The sequence below is a fragment of the Bombus pyrosoma genome, linkage group LG6, assembly GCF_014825855.1.
Source record: "Bombus pyrosoma isolate SC7728 linkage group LG6, ASM1482585v1, whole genome shotgun sequence".
NCBI lineage: Eukaryota > Metazoa > Arthropoda > Insecta > Hymenoptera > Apidae > Bombus > Bombus pyrosoma.
This window is the reverse complement of record NC_057775.1, coordinates 6,232,909-6,251,207: the sequence shown is the minus strand read 5'-3', so window position 1 is coordinate 6,251,207 and position 18,299 is coordinate 6,232,909. Positions and strand designations below refer to the sequence as shown.

Below are 18,299 nucleotides of genomic sequence, written 5' to 3'. Positions count from 1 at the left end.
GTTCACATCTTCCAGTCTGCACAACATTCTCGAACGAGAAAAGGACTTTGAAATACGAGTAGAATACATTCTGCACATTCGAAATATTTTTCATCACGAATCCAAGATCCTCACAAGGTGGAATTGATAAGTTGCCAAGGAAATGGCAAAATGTCATAGAAAATAATGGCGTACGTTTCCTAGGTTGTGATATTTCATAGACATAAAGGATATACAGGGTATATGTATACTTATGCAAATTTAAGTATATAGCGGGGAAGTCGAAAATTATTTATGATCTCACTTTATGCGTATACCATGTACCATGTGCAAGCCTTGTAATAAAAAAAGATTATTCGACGATATTTTGTGTATCGTAAAGTAATGGAAAGAATTGCTAATTTACGCTATTTAGTCTGTACTGGAAATAATGTTTTAAACGTACGACGAAAGAAGACGCTGGGAAAAAACGGGCTTTGTATGTTCACGGATTACATGGTGATTTCATAGGATTCAAAGAAACGTATATTATATAACATACTTGTTTGCCGTTAAAGAAAGACGAGTTTAATCTTTTTGTAACACGATGACTTCATCGTTTAAGATCACGAAGCAAAGCAAAATGTCACGGTTGAAATTAGCACATCAAAGGAATCAAAACAACATTTTTCCCTAAGCAAAAATCATTCAAAACAATAATTTGGATATGTTGCTCGAAAAATTACAAACTGTTTTACCACAAGCCTACAGTATCATCCTAAAAATGGAAGTAAAATGCTGTTACCTCGCCAAAAAATAAAAATAAGTCTTCCAATATTTTGTATTTATTATTGTTATTATTTATTTTAGTCCGTGCCTTTCTGTTTTGGACGAAATTCCGAATTACATTTCCTACATTTAGAATATTTTCTATTTATGAGTCACTGTGGATAGTGAAACTACAAGTGCGTGTTTCTCTATTAAGAAGTCTTCATTTCTTGCGTACATCGTTTACCATTTGAACTGCTCATTTTGCTTCGAACCTAACGGAAATGTTTCGAATTATTCCCCAAGCAAATTACCATCGTGATTTTCTCGGTTTTTATCCTTTTCGGCGGACGGAAAGAATTCACGGACAAGTCGCGGTTGTTATGGAAATTTTTAAATGGCACGACCACGAGGATATTATTATTTGCGCCGGTACCTAACGAACCGTCTCGAAAAACCTCTAGCTCCGAACAAGGGGCTCGTTTCATCATTTGCATTGGCATTTTTGTCGCATGTTGGCCGAGGAAACAGTTTTGCATGATAACGGCCGTCCCTTCGGTAGGACACGGTTACCATGATAATCTATAGGAATCGCGTTGTAAAGCAACGTCAATAAATCGGCTCATTAACGTGTATCGTCGTTGTAGAACGTAAACTCGAGCCGCGTTGTCACGCTAACGTTATTAGCGAGTGTTAACCGAAGGACGTTTCCAACGATTCACGGTTATAATGAATGAATGGCCACGAATTTACGCGCTTCCTCCATTAGCCGCTTTGAATCCCTGGCTCGTGGCCGTGTCACTCTAGTTGTAAAATCTCTAACAAGAGAAACACGCCAGACGTATTAGGTGCTGATTCGAATAAGCCTTTTGTGAGGAACGGTAAATGGATTTTATACTAACTTAAGGTTGACAGGTTGTATAGCATCGCGGACAGGTATGCTCTACTTTGAAAAAAATGCATTGGTGATTTAAAATTGATTTTCAATTTGAGTAAGATGCAGGATTTTTCTACAAAATACTAGTCTTATTGTAGTATTATATAGTACACTTTATTATATTATACTATATACACATTATATTATTATACATCGCATTATATTATAGTACACTGATTTTTATGCGACTTTGTACGTATCTTTGTGAACGTAATCAATGAAATTTAATATGTATATAAAAGACCGTTTCACCTACTAAATATTATGATTAGCACTTTGCTTTGAATATTTTACGTCCACTAGCTACACAAGGTTATTTCTCAATGAAACATTTTTTAAATCACGTTCTACATTTTATTTTTTACAATAACAAACTTTAGTACGTAGTAGTTGTATGAAAGTACGAATAAATGATACGAAATCTACTATATTTAGATTTAACTGATTAATGCGTGAATGTTATAACATATACAATGCTTATTTTATTCACGAAGCAGTTTTTATCGTACGATATATTAGAATTGTTAAATCGGCGCAAGACATACCAATACGAGTTCGAATACCTGTTACGAATTTTAAACAAAGTCGTAAAATCATACACGTAATATACTTTTTGTTCCACCGATGGCAACATCTCGCTTTCTCTTCTAACAAGCAATGCACGTAATATTTTCTCGTCAACTCGCTCGATATTTATTTCATCCAACATATCGTATCTGTATTCGAGAGGAACGATTTCACGCTGTTGCGTTTACCTAATCGCGTTCCTTCTAACATTCCCCTATTCTGTATCATCCGGCGAGAAAAATACAAGCAAAAGGAAAAACGTGGTCCATAGAAATACATACTTTTAGAGGCGTAGCGATTTGCAAATTGTATTCGTAGACGTTTATAGAGAGCGTGGCTCATTACGATAAACACTATGATCGAGCCAGGCAAAAATTCTGATTTCCGCCTTTCGTGAATACTCTACTTTCTTCGACGATCACTCGGCATATAACGTGCCATTGGAAAGGGAACATTCGACTATTGTTCGAACTATGGTTCATTAGTCGGATGGTTTACAGTGATGTACTTATAGCGTATTTCGCGGAAGTGGAACGAACCTGAGTGGACGATGGCGAACCATTTTAACGATCGGATCGAATCCTACGATAAGGTGACTGATGGACGAACTATGAATTGGTTCATTACTCGTTTTCTACGGTTTACATCGAATAGGTATAACTGGTTATGAATCGACAATTGTTGGACAGCTTAGCATTGGTAACAGAAACGTTTATATTGCAAAAAAGTCTTCGTTTTTTGAAGTAGAAGGTGCAGCCAGAATAATGGAATAATTAGATATAGATGGACTTTTTACTTGATTTTATCGATCGAGAAATTATATTTTGAAAATGATTCTGGAAATTATTATTAAAATATTAAATCACAAAATAAGAGATTCAGAAACACTCGAATGAACGTTATATGTAGATAGGACTCGTCGAGAAAAATTACGGTCGCCGAGCGTTGACTGAGCCGATTATTTCTCAGTTTATATACGATCAGGTTCGCGCCTGTTCTTTCGCTTTTGTTCGTTTCTTTGTCCAGCGATTGGGGAAATGAGGTTTTACAAATTGAGTCCATAAGCGATGGCAAACGGTCTGGAAACGTGAGTAACGATCGGATAGGTGCGACAAGAACCGGGTAATAGAAACGTCGACAGTCAAATGCCACTGTAGTAATTGTCTTCGTTGGAAGAAAAATGTTTCGAGTGTTTGAACGCTTAATTACTCGTCGTATTGTGTACGTATTTACGGGCAATAAATATGGTTTCTAAACACGTTCGTTACTTCCCACTGCGAATGCTATTAAAAATTTCATTAATTTTAAAGTCAGCTTAAATGTGAACAAAAACCTATTGCCATATATGATACATCTTTAATCTGTATCATTTTATACGATAATTTTTATGTACGATGAACATTTCCTCGTCGTATATATGATTAAATTTTTCACGAAATGATTTGATCTTCAGAATTTGAATTAATATCAAATTTTCGAAAATTCGGTAATATGAAAAATTCGAAACTCGAGTAAAATCTCTTAAATACCTTCGCTGTCTCGATTCGTTCGAATACTTCGCGGCTAATTCAAAATCGATTCGATTACTGTCTTTGTGAGATATCAAACACTGGATGGCAACTTGAAGCGCACCGATACACAATAGAGCTAAACGAATTCAGGTAAATAGACTGGTCGGAAGGAGATCAGAGTACATGAGAACAGATCGATCTCTCGAGGATCGTTCGGACAAATAACTACCCAAACTATCAGAACTGTCTGTCTAACTGAAGGTTTCATCACTTCTCTGTACAGAATCCGATTATTGGATTTGAGTCGCGGCATAATCGTGTTACAGACGCCAATCAAGCGATATCTACGATTGATGTCGATCCCACCACGCTTACGGAAAGCGACTGTATTTTATTTGACAAGTGAAAGAAATTTCTTTTACACATTTATCATAGTTAAGTAAGCTAATATTCATCCTGAATCGAACACTTTGTGTTATTTAACTCTGATGTGGTCTTTAAATTCTTATATCTGATTAATCATCTTCTTGTTTCATAAGTTAAGACAGGAAGTCACGCACATCGCGATAACAGTCCTTTCATATTTTCCTCAAATTTGAGAAATTCGTTAACAATCGTTTAAGAAAGCACAGAGAGAAAATCAAACGTTTATAACCCATAAAAAAATTATTCATAAATACTTACACTAATTATAAATAGATTAAGTTGAATTGAAAATTATGTTACGTACGTTAAGATTGTTCACGTTGAATCTCGCAGTCGGTCAGTAAAATGAACGAGCGAATTTTTCTATCGTTGTCCAGCAATTCGAGCAGCAAATTAAAAAGAAAAATGTGTAATTGATTGTAAACTAGGCGATGTCATTAGTCTCTACGTTAAGTTAGATCGATGTTTATAAAAATTATTGGCAAAATCATTTGCAATCGTGAATAACATTAAACGCTATAAAATTGAGACTTGAGAACGCAGAAGGATTAGTGTATAATAAAAATGAATTTATTGTTAATTTCCAAAAGAGCAGCTGCGATATAACGTTGTTTAAAATCAAAATATGTTAAAGTGGAACTTGTAGTAATCGTATATTCGTGTTTTAAAATTGATATTGCAGGTATACGTTTTGCACGCAAGGATGTAGCTCTAAGTTATCCGGAAATGTATATTATTATGGTTTTCCGATATTCTTGGTGCTGTATTATTTCGATATACATAGTCATACGTTGTTTCCAACCAAGCAGTACTTTGTTATTTTAAAACATGTAGTACTATGTTATTAGAAAATGCATTATACTACATCGTAGTGAAATATATACGAATAATATTATATTGTACGGACACACGTGATCGAAAGATTTCCATATAAACACGTGTTAGATAAAAGCCTCTAAGGTTAAAAAATTAACTCGACGTTTTTATTGATCGAATGTTTGTAGAGACTTAACAGAAACTTTGAGTAAAGATTCTATCGAGCGTTATATAATGCAAGATACACGTTAATCATTGTGAATAATTATATCGTATTATTGGTTTATCAAAGTCTATTAAAGTTGTGCTTACTACGATGCATTATTAATCATCAGCAAAAACTTTCATTAGGCGAACAGGTTGACTTATCGTAGAAGCAAAGTGCGTAATAAAGAAGATCAAAGTATGAAGAAATAATCGTTATAAATCATCGGCGTAAATAATCATTATCGTTATTTTTCCTTTGTAACTATCGATTCTCATATCTTTTTTTCTTTATATATCATTTTTCCAGCATCTGATTAAATATTTGAATATTCTTGTTGGCTCTGCTTTAATCGAGAAGAAGATAGCAAAGATATTCACAAAACATCAATTGCACAATGTAATTAGCGTAATTAGCTTTTCTCTACATTTCGATTAGATTACATAGCAAGCATGGCACGGGAAATGTCAGGATGCGACGTCTATTCTTTCATATCGATTTGATTCTTCATTATCCAGCAAAGTAATGAACGCCAATTAAGGGCCACACAACGAGAACATAATAAACCAATTTTTATCGATTTCCTAATTTCCATGCTAGTCGACGGCTAGAAGGGCGTATTTTAATATACTTACAAGCTAAACAGCTTAAAATTGCTGGTCCATTGTACTTCCTTTTTAAATTGGCCGATTTTGCCGCATTAATTGAATCCGGCAAGACATCGCCGTAATAAGGGTGAAAGTCGATCACGATAAAAATGGATCGTTACCCTAAAAATTCCTGAAGTTTCCGCGGGCTTACGGGCACGTGCATTCCCATGTAAAATGCTCTGACTTTAATTTCGCTGCTGGGAATTCTTTAGCCGGATTACTTGTCCCCGGATATCCTCCGAGATTCGCGGTTTTCTGTCGGTGAACGCGTTCCCAGAAGAGGCATGCATCGTCGATTAAATTAATGAGTTTTGCCGCCCGCGGCACCCGCGGAACGATGACTCACATATACCTGCCTCAAGAATAGATTTTACGTCGCTCGCCAGACGACGCGTGACGAAACGAAACGAACGACAAATTCGAAAAGTAAATTCGATCCTGGTCTTGGATTCGTAATTTGCCAGTTGATTAGCACCGATGAACGTCAGGAAGTAGACACGTGTGATTTTTACTTGACTTTTTATCAGTTAGTCTGAACGTATGAATGTTTAGCATACGATTATTATATAGGATTATTTGCATAAATATACCTATCTTGAAAAGTAGAAACACATAACAGTATGGTGTTAACAATAAATGTTTGATCCGCGATTAGTATTCTGTTGTTAGTACAAACATTTCTATAGTCAGTGTATTTGTATGTTTAATTAATGTTGCTTTTATAATTTTGTAAATACATTTGTTGCAATACAATGTTTTAAATACAAGCTTTTTAGATTTATACATATGTATACCAGATGCTATTTGTGCATTCGTATTAATTCTTTCATTCATAAATCACTTAATGATCAGAGATATTTGTCGATAACTTTTTTACTTATCGAAGGACAAATAATCTATTCATCGAAAAATTGTAACATTTAGAAAAGGTTGTTTATTTATGAAGGATTTACTTATACGTGTAGTATTATTTACAAATGGAATAATTAGCTTCTAACGAGAATGTTATTCGATGCGCATTTGTGAAAATCGTAAAGATACAGGTTATCTGAAAATATTTGATATTTATAAATTTTATATATCAAAGCAGGGGAAAAAGTTGAGGTAGAGGAATATCGTCGACGAGTCTTACTTTTCACGTTACAAATAATTTAATTTGGCGCTAAACATTTCTACGAGAAGAATTGAAACCATTTTACACAGAGTTCTCGTAAAATTCTCGATGACTAAACTACTTTCAAAGATTGAATGGTCGAAAGTGAAAATACCCGAAAAATTCTATTTCGATTTCAAACGAACGAAAGTTGGAGGGTTCGAATCAAGAGGAAACCTATATGCTATTTCGTGGTTCCTGTTCTTTATTGCAAATGAGAAGGAATAAGACGAAACAAATAACCGGTCATGGGGAACGCGTTTTCGTTCACGAGCTCCTCCTAGTTTCCCTCGGGTGAAAATCGAAGGTTTCCGAATAGCTGGCGATCCGGCTCGGAATAAATCTCATAACTAGGTTTACAGATCTATTCCCAGGAGATCGACCGGCCGTCTGCGCCGTTCGTTTCTCGTTTTATAAATATCTACCCGCATTTCTATCCGTGATCCGAGCGACAATGAGTCAACCTCTATTACCGTTTGTTACCGAATTATCTTAAATATAAAATTAACGAAGAATTCACTTCGCTGTGACTTTCGTAAAACGAAAAATCATTGATGGAAACATTATGATGGTGAAATAGTTTCAGCAGTGTAATTCTTAGATCGCAAATGTCTATTCATTTATATATTATATTAATAATTTACGAATAAATATAGTAATAAACATGATAATAATGCGTAATGCCGAAGAAAAGAAAAAATGTCGTATCTTTAAAATAATAACGAATAACGTTGATTTAATTATGACAAAATAATACGCCCGTTGCGATGATACAAATTTCCTTGTGTTGTTGCAGTATAATCGATAATTTGATGTATCATTACAAAATAATCAAGATTTAATCAGCACGGAATTCCCTCTTCATAATCCTTTTTCACCATGCTTTTGTTCCACGGTTCATTGCATTTTAATCAACGAATTAACGAGGTGAATCCTCAACGGAATAAAATATCGATATCGCCGATATTGTTTCCTGCAATCATCCTGCCCCATGAAAATACTAAGTATATCAAAATATCAATCATATCAATGGAAATTATTAATATTTCGTTATAAAAATAGAATACTATATACGTAGACGAGAGAAACAAAATTCTAAAGTAATGTCAATAACGTCCAAAGCAAGTACGTGGTACATAGTGCGTAGTTTGACTTTTATTAAAAATGATAGATTAAATTTAATAATTTTTACTAATTTATTTCGATTCGAATAATTCCTATTCATTCGTTACATTTCTCCTCATATCTTATTTATGTTTTCTAAAATATCCTAATGCCAATGAACGATATACTCTGTAAATTACGTTGCTCTTAAATGCGCAAAAATCCTTAGTCTACTTACAACCTTATAACACTTAATTTCGCACACCCGTTTCCGTACGTTTGATAACTTGACCCGACACTGTGCGAGTGTTGCGTTCAACGTGTGCCAATTTAAATTGACCGTGACCAGCTAATTGATGTTTTACAGGGGTGTTACACCGTCACGACTAACACGTGATGCAATGCAATTATACACCTGAGAATATTGCATAATAATAGCGACGGTCGTCACGGTCTGTCGTCTCTTTAATTTAATCCAATTCGATACTGTTACGCTGTTCTTACGCATACGCTGTCAATGGTAAACATCGAAACATCGTCACTGCTTCTTACGATCGTTTAATTACGTAATTCTCGTCTCTTTATTGGTACAGCTACACGTGTACGATGTTTATCGGAAAACGGACGCTTTTTCTTTTTCTGAGAAACTTATACCGTCGCATAGAATAATAAAAAATATCCGAAATCAGAAAGAATCCGATATTTATCGAGAATGTTTATGAAAGTATGGAAACTTTGTAACGAAAATAAAAATACTTTGGTTTTCCGGGCAACATAGAAAATTTGTAGAATTTTATGTTTTTCGTAGATGAAATTTATAAAGAATTCCCTATCGTATATTGTGCTGAAATTTTGTTCGCGTATTCGTTGTTATTGAAATATGATCATCTCCTCATAATAGTTTTCATGGGATAAATTTTTATTCTTCAGAGAATATTCAAAAATATTTAATAATAATTTTAAAGAATATTTACTGTAACATACACTGTTTAGCGGTTTGTTTCCCTTCATAAGTCCTTTTTTTTCCCCAAAATGCATAACGTTAAAAATAAAATAGTCGACCCGTTAAATGCATTACCTACAATTTCGCAGTAAACATGATATTTAAATTGACGTAAAATGTGCGTCAGCAGCGGCGAATGTATTCATGTATAAAAAAATAATTCCCACCTAACTTGACCAACGGTTTGTAATATTATTGCATACATCGTATTTTAGATATTTTATTTATTTTTCTATATTTTATATATACGTATTTTCATACTTTTCGTACAATTTCCCATAAATGTATAAACATCGTCTGTCTTTTTATGACACATAAATTGACAATTTCAAAATATTTTATTTCCCTCGGAAAAATCACACATTCTCAATTTCTCGGCTCAACTAACTTTTCAATATCGAACGTTTGAATTTAATTTCCGTTTGACACGAGATTCCATAAGTTCGCGCTTGTATACTTTCGACTTCTCGTTAGTACACGTGCGGCCAATATGTTCGACAATGCAGCCACTTAACTGCAGCTGATCAATCGGTCGCTGGAAGTCCAATTTATTTGAGACACGTGCCGTTTTAACTTCACTAGCACTCGATAGGTGGAAGGTCGTCTCTGAAAGTTTGCAGTTTGCAGTATCGCACGGAACTTCCATGGTCGGGTTCAAATCTGTTGAAAAGTTTGAAATCGGAGGACTTGCCGCATCGGGAGCACACTCCACGCCGGAATTTAACGTCGATTTTGTATACTGGATACTTTCGTGAACTTGCTTCATAAAGCCGTGTCTTTGGTGCGTTTATACGCGCCCCAACGTTTAATACTTGGCGCCTTTGGTGTTTTACAACGGGCTTATATCAACTCCTCTATTATTTTCTTTTCTGCCTGTTTTAACGTGCTTTGCGTATGCTTTACCAATGCTTGGAATTTTCTTTCAGATATTTGTTTTATGTAAATTTCCTTTAATGAAAATTGTTTGTGCTCCACTCTACCTTTCGGACGATATCGTTTGAAATTTTAGTTCGCCGTAATTAAATTCTTTGACATCCATATACTTTTCTTAAATTTAAATTTCATATTTACGTGGTATAAAAGATATTGTATACCATGCACCTAAGTTCGTGGTAAACGTATAAAAATTCAAAGAAATTATCACTGATATACGAAGTAGGAATATTGCAGGAAAATGAAGCTAATAATCGCTATTTCGTATTTTTATTCCTATCCCTGTTCACTTTTTAATGACAAATTTACGAGTTTACACTTATATGACGTCATTTTCTAATTTTCATTCGTAAAATATATTGGAACCGTTCTGTAGAGGAAGCTCCGACAGTCTGTAGTTTTCAAATTACGATATCCCGGATTATATTCTTACTTCATACTGAATAAATAAACTCTCGTTAGAGGTTCCAACACGTGGGATAAAAATATACAATGGCTGATAAATCTATAATATGTATACATACATTACCTCGTCTACGGTGACACTACGATGAAAGTTTGTTACAAGAAATCCAGTAAAAAAAAAAAAAAAAAAGAGAGAATCAAACAATATTTGTTCATAGAACATCAACGTTTTAACTCAGTCGCAGAGTAAAATTATTTGAAAACGATTAAATTATAGAAATTTCATTTTCATCGTGTTTTCTCCGAGCATAGAATAACGTGTTATTAAAAATGTTTAAAAAATCCCCTAAATATACAGATTTTATTTAATTATACAGCTGAGCAGCGAAATTGTAAAAAGTGCAGCAGTGCGTAAGACCGTAATTGTAAAAGGCTAATTCAGCCGTTTCTCGAAACATTGAAATATCCCAAGTGGCATTATAACATTACGTTTCATCCTCATTTGCATCTGCAAGTGGTATAAAAAATAAATAGAGTTATTCTGCGTGCCCGAGTCTCATAACTCTCCTTTACTCGTTTCTTCCTTCTATGCCGTCCCACTTTCTCTCTTATTCCTCTTGATGCCTCTTTTACTTTTCGCCCGCTTTGCCTCCCTTTTATTTCACGCTTCGAGTACATTCAGATCTTGTTTGCACCGAATAAATCCTCGATAATCAACAATTCTCCTCTTGTGCACATAAGTCTGTGTAAACATCTGCATCAACTTTCGGTACGTCCTTTTCTCACGAAAGAGAGAAATCGCTTTACGTTAACTCAGAGTATTTATATTTCATAGTAATTATAGATTGTAGATTATTTTATTATGCAACAAAGCATTATATTAAGTTATACATTATATCGAATAATAAACTATTTTAAAACACCATGTGACAGTGTTTCTTAAATATTTCACTCACGATATTCTTGTACCATACTGAAAGAAAATATACTGGAAGATGTAAAATATGGTTTCTAAGGTAAGAAGGCAAGCAAAACATCTTTCACGTCGAAGAATACGTATTTACAAAGAAGAGAAGACACGAAAACAACGTTAAAATGATGGATGAAATATTAGAATACCAAAGACTCAACAACTCTATGTAAAGCCGGATTACTCGCTTAATTAGTCTTCGTTTACGAACAACGCAAATTGCACAATTTTCATGACTATGCCGTTGCGTCGCAACAATTTTCCGTCGAGATTACTAGAAAAAAGTTAAAGTTATCAGACGTAGACCGAGCACCGACATACGATACAGGTGGAGAAGTTGGAAACTCGAGTGCACGCGTTGTTTCCGTGTTCTGGTTTTCAAGACTTTTGGATCTTCGTACAGTCGTGGAAACAAATAGTTCTCGGGATCAATGGCTGGCCGCATTGGCCGGTAATTACGAGCTGTTACCACGCGAACGGAACGGTTGGCTTGATCGGGACGAGCAAAGAGAGACAGAAGAGAGGAGAGGAGAGTGGCGGATCTGCGAACGTTCGCTCGTTACACAATTAAATTTACGATCGAGTCGAACGCGATCGGACGTTACTGTGGCGTGGTTACCCCAGACCGGATATAAATTGCGGACCGCCCTGTTCGGTTGCCTTCGATCGCTGATCGACGATTAAACTCGATGACATGGCTTCTCGTCGTGGGCGAACCTTAAGCATCATCTTGCCGTCTCTTATTACCTATTATTTCAAAGTTATCCGATTCATCGGCTTATACTTCATCACGCGTTTTCAACCCCCTCGCCGTGTTTCACTTAATTTCGGGTAACTGATCGTTCTTTCTATTTCCTTTTTAAATAAATACTAGAATTATCGACAACTAACCACTATATCGTATTGATATAGATGTAAATATTCTTGTAAAAAAAAAATAGTAAATTCGTTTGGTTTAATTATTAAAAGTATAAAATAAAAGAGAGAAATTTAATTTAATTATTTTCCATGTCGGAAATGACAAAACTGTTGCTTGAATTCTGTACTTCAAAGAGTTACATACATGTAACAGATTGAGAAAATGAATATCACGGACATCGAAATCGAAATTTCTGTATTGAATGAAATTGAGACGAAATATGGAAAACCAAAGTCGAATTCTATTTTCTCATTCAACGAGGGCTACTGCTTCTTTAGTAAGTTCAAACGAACGGAGCAACGAAGAAACAAAAGCCACGGGAATCTTTACATTCATCAAGGCGCTGTTTATCAGCACCGCGAACGGATGTTCAGAACGTAACGATTTCAAAGGCTGATTCCACGATGAAAGAACAAATACCGGGAACGACTATCCTAAGGGGTTAATTAAAATAAGAAAACTTTGGCGGATCGCATAAGACGAGTCGAGAAAAAGAGAGAGAGAGAGAGAGAGAGGCTGGAAGTTCAACGGAATTTCTTGGTTGCTATCTATGTAGCTTGATGCGCAGTCCCGTGCTATTTTATAAAAACTTATCTAACTGCCCCGAGGTAAAAATGCACATGAGCGAACGCGAATATTCTCTGATCTCGTTGTATTCGCTCTTTGCGACGAAGTTTATCTCGGTATCAGGAAAATTCGATGGTTTTTCGACCTTTTGCAAGCATCTCGACTTTTAAAATTCGATCGTTCCCATGGGACGTCGATATCTCGGTCTCTGCACGAATTGCTCGTTGTTACGAAATTACGATAGCGGACAATTTATGGTATCGTGGAAATAATTCGGTCGAGGTTTGGGAATGTTTGATACAGTAGGGATTCTTCCTTTTGCACTCCGTTTGAAAAGTTATCCTAGTTTCGTAACCTAATAGAATTATCTTCTTTCTATGATCGAGCGACTTATAGGCTTATCTATAAATACATGTAGCAACGTGTAGTAAAATCTGATCGATCTTTGATACGCGTTTTGAATTAATCCAGCTTTTCAGAAGCCAAACCGACTAATTTCACTCTTTGTCAGTTCCTTGGTGTTATTATCCAACTTACTGAAATTCTTCCTTTTCCTGAAACACAGCCTGCAGAATGGTCTCGTGACTATATAAAAACATGATAAAAGTTTGCAATTGTTAATTAAGTTATAAATTTACATACTATTAACGTAGATTGATCAATGTGACTTTATACTTGTACGAGTATAAGTTTCTTATGTGTAACTTTTAATATGTAACTTTAATTCGTAGTCTATCGATTCCATTGGAAAAATAGCAAGTGCTGCTTCTAATTACTAATTCATCGTTAATTTTGTATACTTTGAGCAAATTCACATATCGTTACTCCAAATCGATCCAAGTATCCACATGCTTATAAACGATAGTGAATAAATACATCTTCGTCGCTACATATTCTTTCATGTCACGTTGACATTTGAATCAACTTCGTGAGAATCATCAAGATGTATTTACGTATGTAAATGGCAAGGTCCCTAACTGGATACGGAGGCATGGTTTCGTCTATGATATGTATCCGTGTAAGCCATTGCATTTATGCAGATGTTGCGCTCGGCCTTTGCTGATTATACCTACGTATAGACGCCTGGCTACTTCGCTGATGCGTATTTCGTGTACATACGGACTGGACGTCCGCAAACGGAAACGTACGGTCGCGTGTACGATGGTTTCCACGTATTTATGGGGATGCATGGCCAAATGCATGCTTGTATACATCGCTGTTCATCCAGGGATGTACGGAAGAGGCATTCTGTCTTCGTAAATATCACCTTGCCGAAAAATATTTTCGTGTTTACACCGGTGGACGTTTATTGGTACCGTTGCGGCAAGTATTATATTTCCCATTGGACATTTCGCTTTTATTCTCTCGTCCTATGAATGTTCTGGGTCAGTTTTGTGTTACGAATGAAAGTTTGCTTTTTTTTTTCTTCGTGAAACGACCGTTTTTTATTGCATTGTCTTGTCTCGTGAGAGTTGATTGTTGGACAAAAATTCTGTTTTTTCTCTTTCCTTTTTTTCTTTCTCGTTTCTGTACCAAACTGTCCCGAGTTATTGGAAACCAGGACCGATGGCTGCATTCCGCTTGGATTCTACAAAAAAAAAAAAAAAAGAAAAAAAAATAGTTGCTTTATCGTTACATCCGTCTTTTTGAAAATAAAAGGTGTTTTACGTTTCAGATTTAAGGAATATTCAGGAATATGTTTCTTGTATCGAAGGTTGGTTATAGTTGGACGTTTAGATATTATTTTTAAAGAATTCTTAATTATTGCAAATAAGAGTTACTTTATTAAATACATTTTATCAAACGGTTAACAGTAATATTTTATAATGAAACATTGTTACAAACATAATCACCAATATGATATTTTATTATTTTTTGCAACGTTTTATTCAGACATTAAGATAGATATAAATGAACTCGTGTGTCTGTAATTATATTCTTCTTAAAGTTTACCAGTAGACTGCAAATATTTGCTTGTTTAAGGAATGAAAATATGTCTTATATTTCAACTGTCGTAAAGTATATTTTAATTTTCATTATTTGTTTATTTTTTACATTTATGCTCATCCTTATACATTTCCATATATTTATATTTGTTATGAACACATAGAAACCAGCCATTTATTTGTCAGTCGCACACACTTATTTATTCACTGTATTAAGTCAAGATATCCATGGTTCGCATTTAAACGTCGGATTGGGCTCGTCAATTTTCTATATCGACGTTCTGTTTGCAAATGTCATGTTGCGCCGCTGAATACGCAAGAAAAGTTGTTAATTATGCCAACTGTTCGAACAATTCCACGAAAATAGAGTTCTTCGTGTGCTTTTCGAATCAAGTATTGTCACATGATGCTTCTACGTTTGCACAGCATTTATCAAAAAGATTCTTTACAATTTGCGATTATTTATCAAATATTTAGTACGCGATTTACATGTAACTTGAAGCGTTTTGAAACTGAAACTAGCCTTGGGCTCATATTGTACGAACCGTTCAAAAGCGACATTTATCAATTTCACGAATTGAAAAGCAGAGAAAAATAATCATTATGTGTAATGAAACATGTATAATCAGTATAACGACATTAAGAAATTTAAAAAAAAAAATAGTGGAATTGATTAATTTGGCTTTTACGTGATTTATATTTCAATTGTATTGCGACTACTAATTTTCGATATTTTTCCAACGTATTTACATACATTTTAGATATCTTGCTTACTACGTAAAATTTCATTTTACAAATAACGATAATCCTACGTATGATTTGTTTCGCAAGATGCTTGGAAAACTTGTCAAAAACAATATTTGGGAAAGATGTAACAAAAATACAAATATTTTAAGCAGTAGAACATTTCCGATATAACGAGAATTGAAGTAGTAAGTCGAAAGTTATCGATAACAGTGCACACGTAAGTACGTTGAATTTCGTTCGAAAGTCCCAATAATTGCGCGTCGGTGCAGAGCTTATCGTTCAGAGTCCTGTTAATTGCTGTCAATTTAGTTCCCTTCCCCGTTTTCGATCTTGCTTCCTTTATCTACAAATAGAAAAAAATTGGAACTCTGTGTCGTCAGCAGTAAATCCGTTTAAATCATGTTTTTTTCAATTTTCTAAATCTGTTACCCTGTAAATATTACAAATAACTTTTCATTGTCCTACTTGTATTTTATTTCATACTCTCAGAAGCAATTTCGTTCTACTTTAATACATTTTAAACGCTTTAAACATTTCTGCAATTCAAAAGCCAGGAAAAAGCCGGATTATCCATCGGCTCGGAGGACTCAACTTTAAAATCTCACCTTTTTTCTCACCAGAAATCCTTTGTTCTTCATAGCGTTTACCCTTACTCTTTCCTTCTCTGTTTACATGCCCCTTAACCCGTCGCGTTTTCAATCGGACGGAATATCTGCTCTGAAAAACAAATTCGCCTTTTCTTTGGTTTTCTAACAAACCGCCATGATCGGGGTCGCTCTCTCGTCAAACGCGTTCGTTCGTTTCTTTTTCCCACTTTCGACCAAGAGGGAAACACAGCAGGAAAGGCGAAGGGTGAGACGAAAGGAAGTAGAGGGCATCGATGGAAACGAGCCACGCGGGGAGATCGTATCGGCTTCACGCCTCGTAAACGAAAGCTTCACTCTGCCTTTCGTGGTTGTCTGGCAGATTCGAAGATCGCATACATCCCAAGGATGCTCCTACGTGTTCCCTCGCCTTAAATTGCCACCGTCAATCGACCATTACAAACACGATACTGCCACTGCAAAAAACTACTATTGTTACATGCTACATTGCTTCTTTCACCAAAGTGTGTTTCGCGATTTATCGATGATGTTTCGTAAAGAGATTGAATTGTCTTTGCAATGTTTTATTGCTGTACGTGATTGGCGTAATTGACATTTTCGTCGTGTGCTTATCGCGAGAAGGATAGACACTGACATCTGTTTATCTGTTATCGCGCTACATAATTAATTTCTCGCGCCACTTTTAGGTAATTTCAATTTCGAAAGAGAAAACAAATTTTTCAAAGTATAAGATCGTAATATTTTTCCATACTTGAACGCATCTACGATTCCCTTCTACTACACTCTGCTCTATTTAGCACATAGATGACACGTTTGTGTTCATTGCACGGCGGGCATTTAAGTCTAAATGTCGGTTTAAATAATTTCTACAGAACATAAAACCGCCGGTGACCGGCTGTTTCTCACGATAAAAGACCTAATGAATGTCAAACGAGGTTTTGGCGTTGGTTCTAAACTTGGCTCTATACAGTTCCATGTCTTTGGCAGATTTGCACTCTTGATGAACGTGGGGTTGGTCGACGTTATGGTCGCTAACGTTGTAATCCTCCAGTGTAATTTCCCAGGGAAAAAGGACGCGATTGCGGAGGCAAGAAGAGACTAGGTCACTGCAAGTTCCGCCCTTTAATCCGGCGGTCCTTTGCGAGGGGAACGAATGCCTGGGCTAAACCCTGTCCCGCTAACGGGTTAAAGATATTTCACTCGAGTCCGTGGCAAAACTTCCTCTGTCTTTTTCCTCATTGTTCCATTAAATGACAACATTCCAAACGACTATGTTCGTTGCGGCAAATTATATTCCGTTTAAATATCGAAGCAAAACTATTTTTCCTTTTTTTCTTTTATTATTATATATCAAACAAGGAGAAATATTATTATTATTAATAAAAGCTTGATTAGCAACCGATTTATAAGAGAAACAATTAGGACATCTTTCAATGAATAAAATATATTAAAAAATATAGTTCTATGGAATGGAAACGTACAGTATTTCATTCGTAAAGATCTATACAAGAAACTGTGTATGGAATTTCTATAATATTTTTTTCTTACTTCACGTTTATTTAAAAAAGATATCATTCTCCCATTAGCTTTAATTTTTTCAATTACAAACGAAGTTTCTACGTAATTGAATATAATTTAAAATGATAGGTTGATGTTATAGATTTGAAGAATATAAAAACATACAATGTAACAATACTTTACTATCAATTACATTCATCTTAACCGTCGATAACATGGTGTAACTATGAAATCACATAGCCGCGTATCCATAATCTTATTTCCTATATTTGCTTATCGTTATTACAATGTATGCACTCTACTATAATATTATTCTACTATAATCAAGCGAACTATATATCAATCTTCCAGTCATTATTTCTTTCATCAAGGCGGGAAACTGTAATCAATCTCTTAACTTTTCCTTCGAGCAAAGAAAAGTCAAAGAAAAATTGATCGACGGCTAATCGATTAATTCTCGTCGTTAGTTTCGAAACTTCCCGGATAGGTTCATTGTTAAAAAATGATCTCGTTAGCAGCATCGCACCGAAGTATTTCTACCGAACATGAAAATGGTTCCCTTTTATTTGCTTTTCATCGCCGAAATATTCA

General features: G+C 35.1%; 1 protein-coding gene across 3 annotated transcripts in view; it reads left to right on the top strand.

The window, feature by feature from the left end:
- LOC122568284 (FH1/FH2 domain-containing protein 3) overlaps positions 1-18,299 on the top strand; it is a 240,633-nt gene that overhangs the window by 78,436 nt on the left and 143,898 nt on the right. The gene's annotated exons all lie outside the window — the stretch shown is intronic.